The sequence below is a fragment of the Nicotiana attenuata genome, unplaced genomic scaffold, assembly GCF_001879085.1.
Source record: "Nicotiana attenuata strain UT unplaced genomic scaffold, NIATTr2, whole genome shotgun sequence".
In the NCBI taxonomy this organism is placed as follows: domain Eukaryota; kingdom Viridiplantae; phylum Streptophyta; class Magnoliopsida; order Solanales; family Solanaceae; genus Nicotiana; species Nicotiana attenuata.
Window position 1 is genome coordinate 350,549 of NW_017670495.1, and position 8,665 is coordinate 359,213.

Below are 8,665 nucleotides of genomic sequence, written 5' to 3' on the forward strand. Positions count from 1 at the left end.
GTCTGAGAATGTCACAGCCCAAACTGATGGGCCACGACGAGTGCCTGAGCCCTACCTGTCAAACAACCCTAAGCATGCGTCTAAGATATGAACCTAAATAACATCTGCTGCATTATGAAAATAACATACGTGAAGGAAACCTGTCATCATGGCATATGTACGTATACATGCAGAATACGGTGGGCAAGCCGGCAAGGCTGCTATAGACAACTATGCATCCAAAACTGAAAGCCGACAAGGTCACATACAACCCAACTAGACATACTGTCCATAAACCTCTAATAGAAACATGACTGTACAAAGATGGGACTGAGCCACGTCATACCCATATACATATATTTACATACAAATGTATCGTACCAAAATCAAAAGCAGCTCCAGATCAAATGGAGCACGCCAACTCTCGCTGATTAGGGATCCTAAGAAGGGGGACCGTCAACTTGCCTACATGCACCTGCGGGCATGAAATGCAGGCCCCGTGAAATAGGGTGTCATTACGAAAAATGTACTGAGTATGTAAGGCATGAAAATTATTACGTAAAAGACATAGATTAACATGGAATATAGAAACACATCTTTAAATCTGATTAACTTTGTAAATTCTAAAACGTTTATAATGTCATGCATGTGCGTATATATGTCGAGCCATGCATAGGTATGGGTGTACATAATATCATCAAGCCACTGAGGGCATCCCATCAGATCATCTCGGCCACTGTGGGCAACATCATCAACATATACCGGTTGATCAGGCGGTGGTGCGTATATAACGTCGTAACCTTTTCCCATACCCCACACATATATATTTACATATATATGTATATGTAACGCCATCTGGCCATGGGTCAATGCACATGTATAAATGAATCCGAACTAAGTGATAAATACAGCCCTTTCTGATCATCTTCCTTGCCTTGAGATAGGAAATGAATCTTCCTCTCGGCGATGTCGTATTACCTTTCCACTCCAAAACAGGCTCCACCGGAAATTGAAATCGGACTATTTTTGATCTACAATCAACGTTGGTATGACAAGAAGCCAACCAATCCATACCCATTATAACATTTTATTCTACCATATCTAACTCGATTAAGTCTGCTACGGTAGTTCGACTATGAACTACTATTATACAACCCCTATATACTTGCTTAGCTATCACCTAGTCCCCAACAGGTGTAGATACCTCAAAAGGTTTAACCAATTCAGGTTTTATTCCAACCATACAAGCAACGAACGGAGTAACATATGATAAGGTGGAACCTGGATCAATCAGTGCATATACATCATCTGAGGAGACTGATAATATACCTCTAACAACATCAGGTGATGACTCCTGGTCCTGTCGCCTGCAAACGCATAAATGCGGTTCTGAGGGCTGCTCGATCTAGATGCTCTGCCTCTGCCTCTACCATGACTCATTGGTGCTTGGGGACCTTGCCCGGGAGGGGCGTACTGATGATGACGCAAGGACCGGGGAACCTAAAGTTCAAGGGTAAAGCAACTATCACCGGTGGCCAATCTGATGAGCCAACAGTGGTGGTAACAAATTATGATGTTGAGCCTTCTACAGCTGCCATGCCTTCCACAGCAGTCGGTCCTTCCCGAGACAGCCGACAGGCCACCACCTCCATCTTATAGACCATGTACACCCGTACTAGTGCCTGAATAATCCACATATCCACTCACTGCGTTGCGAATCTCCCAAACATTGGCGGGTCTCAACAAGTAGATGCAGTCAATTACTTCAATGTTGTCAAACATATCCAGTATTGTTGCAGCATAGTCTTCTGCCCCAGCAGCATCACTGGTACCTCTGTTAATGCAGGAAACATTATCAAACATCCCGGAAAAAAGGAAGACAATTATGGATACTCTGGTGGCACAGGGAGAACTCATTGAGGAGTTGGGAAATTAGGTGAAAAAGATGCGAAAATATCAAATTTCGAAGAAATGGTGGTTAGGTTGAGAAAAGAAGTGGTCAAGCTAGAATCTGCTGGATATATATGTATACGGCAAAAATCAAAGTGTCCGATTTTTTGATCATTAAGGCACCTCGTAAAGACCGCCCCAGAAGGCTCAAAGTTTAGCTCGGGGCTGAACCCCGAGGGTTCCTAACGATCGACCTCGAGATAGTGCAAATCGATGATCATCAAGAGAAAGCGGGAAGTTCCCAAGGAACATTATCAAAGCTGACAAAACCTGCAAGATAAGCCCTAGTATGTACCGAACTAGCAAATAGTTGTACCATATATATTTCTTTGTAATAAATGCATCTGCACCATGTTGGGATTCCCCCTCATATATAAAGGGGACCCTTGTCATTTTGTAAGGATATACAACATAAGATACAACACAACACAAAACGTTGAACACAAGAACATTCTCTGCTCTCTAACTTGAATGCATTCTCCCTTGATTCTATTATTTACATTTATTGCTTACATCCATTGTGTGCTATTAATTGTTTTTCATTTAGTGTTTATTATTGGTCATAAATAGCCTTCGTCAAAGCTCTCAAAGTTGTTAGTCCTTCATCGACTGTCTATAACACAACATCGAGTTCGACCTCGAGGCCCCGTATAACCAGGCTCGAGGCCCCGATTTTCATCCACTCGGTTTGCTTGAATAGACTATCTTCAAGCTCTCATTTTATTTTCTAGTCTCTTACTCAGCATCTATTGCTTAACAACTAGCATAAAAAATAAATCACGTATTTTTAGAACCACAAAATCAAATCTAATTATTATTACCATTCTCACGGTAAACAGTTTGGCGCCCACCGTGGGGTTAAAAATAATTGTGATTGTTTTCTTGCTGGTTTACTACATAACGCAAGTTATCTTTCACACATTTTCTCGTCCAAGAATCATTGTTTTCAGGTCAAAATGTCTAACTTAGTAAACACACGTGACAACAATGGTCTTGAGGACCATGGAGAAAATGGTGTAGCTGTTCCAGGTATTGGTGTACCACCACAAAACCCTAGGGATGCACCAGAGCCAATCCCTGCGGATGTGGTCTCACGTGATGCTCAACATGTCGATATAAGCTCCCACACAAACAGGAGCGTTCGGCAAGGAGACCTACAAGCAGCTCAGAAAACCCCAGCTCGGGATGAGCAAGAGGTTAGCCTTCACGTTATTTTTGAGATGTTGCAGGCACAACAGTTGGCGATTGCTCAACTACAAATCCACCAAAAAACTCCAAGCATAACATCACCAGAGGCAGCTCTTCGAGCCGAACAAATACTAGAAAGATCAAGCAACAACGGGTCAGCAGCTGATCCCGGTATCATATAGATGCTCGAGGACCTCACGAAGAGGATTGAATCACGTGAGAAGAAGATAGAAGCCAGTGACAAAAAGGTGGAGACCTACAATTGTAGGGTCGACCAAATCTCGTGCGCGCCCCCGATCCTGAAGAGTGTAGATTCGAAGAAGTTCATACAAAAGCCATTCCCACAAGACGCTGCTCCAAAACCCATGCCGAAGAAGTTCATAATGCCCGATCTTCCGAAATACAATGGAACCTCAGACCCCAATGAGCACGTCACCGCTTACACTTGCGCAGTGAAGGGGAACGACTTAAGGGACGACGAGATTGAGTCCGTCTTACTAAAGAAGTTTAGAGAAACACTTAGGGGGCAATGATGTGGTACCACAGCCTCGCCCCGAATTCAATAGACTCATTCGCCATGCTGGCAGATTCTTTCATAAAGGCACATGCCAGTGCCATCAAGGTGGCTACAAGGAAATCCAACGTCTTCAAAATCAAACAAAGAGAAAAGGAAATGTTGCGGGAGTTTGTGTCTCACTTTCAAATGGGGCGAATGGAATTACCACCAGTCTCCGACGACTGGGCCGTATATGCATTCACTCAAGGTTTGAACGAATGAAGCTCGGTAGCTTCGAAGCAGCCAAAGCAGAACTTGGTCGAGTATCCCGCCGTGACCTGGTCGGATGTCCACAACTGATACCAATCGAAGATTAGGGTCGAGGAAGACCAACTAAGATCTCCCTCGGGCTCAGTATATCCTAGCAGGCTTCTAGCAAAGGAGTCAAAGACAAACAGGGAAAGGTACCAACCATACACTGAAGATGGAAGAAATGCCCCAAGATGTAACATACCCCGAAATGACCGAAGGATAGATCGAGGTCAAAATCCTCGGGGAGTCGTATGCAGAGCCGGATTGGACAGACACACAGGACCAATGGAGGCACCCCGATTGTTTGAATACAACTTCAATGTTGACATTTCGGACATCGTCTCTACCATCGGTAAAATCAGAGAAACCAGGTGGCCGAAACTCGTACAATCAGATCCGTCACAAAGGAACACCAACCTAGTATGCGAGTTTCATGGCACGCACGGTCATAGAACGGAGCACTGCAGGCAGCTCCGAAAGGAAGTAGCCCGACTGCTTAGCAAATGGCATCTCCAAAAGTTCCTCAGCGACCGAGCCAAAAATCAATTTCAGAGAGAGGCGAACAAAAAGAATGAAACAGAAGAACCACAACATGTCATCTATATGATTGTTGGAGGAGTTGACATCCCACAAGAACCCATCGTCAAACGAACAAAAATATCCATCACCAGGGAAAAGTGAACTCGGGGTTACATACCCGAGGACGCTCTCACATTAAGCGACGAAGACATCGAGACCCTGTCTCATCCTCAGAACGACGTACTAATAATCCCTTTTCTTGTAAATACATTTCAAGTTAAACGTGTACTTGTGGATCCAGGTAGCTCGGCCAATATCATCAGGTCGAGGGTCATGGAGCAGCTCGGACTGCTCGACCAGATCGTGCCTGCCTCTCGAGTCCTGAACGGATTCAACATGGCAAGCGAGACAACGAGAGGAGAAATCACCCTCCAGGTCAACATGGCCGGCACAACCCAAAGTGTCAAGTTTTGTGTCATCGAAGGAGACATGAGGTACAACACCTTGCTCGGGAGGCCATGGATACATTGCGTGAGAGCAGTACCATCCACCCTCCATCAAATGATGAAATTGTCGATAAAGGACGGAATAAAAACCCTCTACGGAGAACAACATGCAACGAGAGAGATATTCGCGGTGCACGATGTGGCACCGGCATTAACACCTCCAGCATCGAAGGAGTCATAAGATAAGCAAATAGTGAAGAAGCAATAGCGAGATATATTCTCGGCTATGCCCTACTAAATAAGTAAAGGACCATACCGGAGCAAACGGCTGGAACACCTCGAGGCTCGAAGTGCCATTAGCACTAAGGTATAATCATTTCCCTTTTTCATTTAAATTTTACACTAACATATGCGCAAGTATCTGATTGGAACAGTCGAAGCGATCTCCAGCTTGATGACCTTAGGTTTCAAAGCATGCGTTGCACTCTTTTCCTTCGACCGAGTTTTATCCCAAGAATGATTTTACCTGCAAGGTTTTTAACAAGGCATCTATACGCGGTTAAAATCAGAAGACTTGATTTTCGCTCTCAAGACAATTTGGGAAGCCTCCCTCGAGACCCCGATGATAGAAGGCTATGATCGAGTCCTCGACCTCCGGGCTCATCGAGGTCCGAATCAAAGGAAGCAGGGCTCGAGGTCAGGGTAAGAGAAGATGACTCCGGAGCACATGGCTACGCCTGACAGGGCCGGTCTATCTGTACCCTACTGAGATGACGAGTAATAGGCCGTCCCATCTTTCTACTCGTGTAAATAATATATGCATATTTTACCGAGTCCCCTCGCCTATATAAGGGGTACTCACCCCACCTTGTAAGGGACTGATGTTGCTCCACTTCTCCAATAAGCAATAATATCTATCTCTCTCTCTTTCTTCTACATTATGAGTGTTCTTCGACCCCGAGGTTGCCCTAGCATTTTATTGTTCTTTATTTGTTCTTCGTCATTTAGCTCAAGATTGACGGTATGAAGCCTTGTATGCATATACTTATCTGTTATACCCTTCCCGATTACCCTCGTTAAAATTACCTTCGATAGGTCCAAGGCAGGCTCGAGACCTGGCCCTGAGGTATGTATTGGCTTGTCCTAAGACCGGGAACATCCCTTATTGGTTTGATTATCGCTTTGGCTAGATCGATCTTTAGTGTTTTACTCCATGTTTAGCACTAATTACCCTTCCAAACTAGCTCGGGAATAGATCACGTATTTTTAGAATTCCATTTGCAAATTTAATTGTTGTTACCATTTTCACGGTAAACAGTTTGGCGCCCACCGTGGGGCTAAAACTAATAGTGATTATTTTCTTGCTAGTTTCGTCACTAAAACGCACGATATCTCTCACACTTTTTCTTGCCCAAGACCTTTCGATTTTAGGTTAATGGTTAGCTTAATAAGGGAAATCAAGGACGATAACCCCACAAATCGCAAAGAAAACAATATGGCCACCCTAATGGTTAGTGCGACACCGCAGGACCCCGATAACGCATCTAGATCGGTCCGAGTGGATATGGATTCAAATGCTGCACAGCGGGGTAACGATGTCTTGCGCTTCAATGATGGCATGCAACACGCTACCGACAGGAAACCCGAAAAGTCCCAGCCCCGGTAGAACGGGAAGTTGATCTACGTGTTATTTTTGAAATGTTGCTGGAACAACGTTTGGCTATCTTTCAGTTACAGCGCCGCCCGGAGGCTCTTGGCGCGATAGCACCCAAAATATCTACTCGCCCCGAGCCAGTATCCAAGGTATCGAGCAACGACGAACCAACGGCCTATCCGGTAACGGTAAGGATGCTAGAGGACATTATCGAAAAGATCGACTCATGATCGCGGAGACTCCTACAACAACCGTCTCCCGCGGATACGATCCCAGGACTCATTTCGCGGATGTCAGAAACAACGAAATTCCCTGGGGAAGACAGGACCTCATGTCCTCACAGGTACATCACCACTCACGCACGTCCGTTCAAGAACGACGACCCCCAAAATGGAGAACTCGGACCTGCCCCGATGAGTAGATTTGAAGAAATTCCCCCGGAAGAAACCACGACGCGACATCATTGTTTGACACCCGATCTCGGGAACTCGCTCACCATACTATCGCGATCTGTGGAAGCACACGGCCATCAAAATAATGCCAGAAGAACTCAACGCACCGAAGGTCGGGAGAAGAAGAAGAAACAAAATATCACGAGAAGCCGCGCCCCGATATCCGACAAGACAAACGAAACCACTCCCGGTCCCGAATAGTAGGGTAGCACGGGCCTTCGCCCAAAACCCGAACAAAGCATACCCTGCAGCTCCGGAGCAATTCGAGCGAAGCTCAGGCGAATATCCGGTGGAGGCTTGGTCATATACCAGCAACCAACACCGGACCTAAGTCAGAGCCGCTGATAGCCCTCGAGAGACCCCCGTTGGATCGGCGTATCCAGGTAGATCCCCAACAGAGAGGCCTACACTGATGTTGCGGACAAACGCACACACAAGTATACGCGGTCGTCAAGTAATAAAGTGACTAAAAGTCGGATGTCGATCCCACAAGGACATAAGATTAACTATTAACTAAATTAGACTATCCTAATTATCTAAACAAGAATTAAACCTAGAAATATTTGATTCTAAACTACTTAAATAAAGAAATATAAATATTGAACTTTAAACGGAGAAAGAGCAGATTTTTATGATATCAATGTAATGAAAACGATCTAGGGTTATGGGCTATCTAACATTTCTATTGTATTCTTCAATTGAATTGACTAACTAATTTATCTAGTTTATTGGTTGACAGGGTTAATATTGCTCATAAGAATCTGTCGAGTTCTTACTCGCCTATTCAAGCTAACCTAACGCCTATATGTCTATGGAGTTAGAATCAACAATAACGCATTTATAATTCCTGTATTTCAACCAAGCAAGGCAATTAGGTATATGTCTATCCTAATTGCGAATCCCTTCCCCGATGCCCAGGTCCAAGAACATGCTCTACTCAATCCTATATGCAATCTAGAATTCCCACTTTCGAGTTCAACTCTAGATTCGTAGATAGTATTCAATTGGTGATCAAGCAATCAAATAATTAAGTGCAGGATTGAATAAATAAACGAATATGATAAACTAAGCAATCAAAATCAATATCCGAATAACAATAGTCATGAAAGAACCACAACCCTAGAATGTGAAGCTTAGCTCCACATAGACATGGTAGCAAAATAACAAATCATACAAAGAAACATAAAAAGACTAAGTTGGTGGAAGAAAAGATGAAACCCGGCCTCCACGGCGACTTTGTGCTTGTGTTTTCCTCTCAAAAATGCCCTCCTCCTTTTTTCGCCAAAAGTCCCCTAAAAATTAGTGTTTAATGACTATTTATAAGTGTAGGAAAAAGCCTAGGTGAAATAACCAAGTTCAAAACTAAAAAGGAGACAAAAATTTCCTCCAGACTTCCAATTTTACCCCTGAAGAGTCTTTTCCGGAACTGGGACTAGCGCGAACGCGCTAAAGTTCGCGCTAGTTGGCTGACATTCTGCCTCCCGCATCTGGACTAGCGCGAACGCGCAACACCTCGCGCTAGTTCAGGCTATTTTTCTTCAATTCTTTGTCTAGTCTTTGCGCGCACACAGCTCCAAGGGGTCTTTCTTGCTCCAATGTAGCTTCAATCGCCACTTTAAGGCATCACATAGGCTCCTCATCATCTTCTCCAATTGTTTTGTGCATTTTG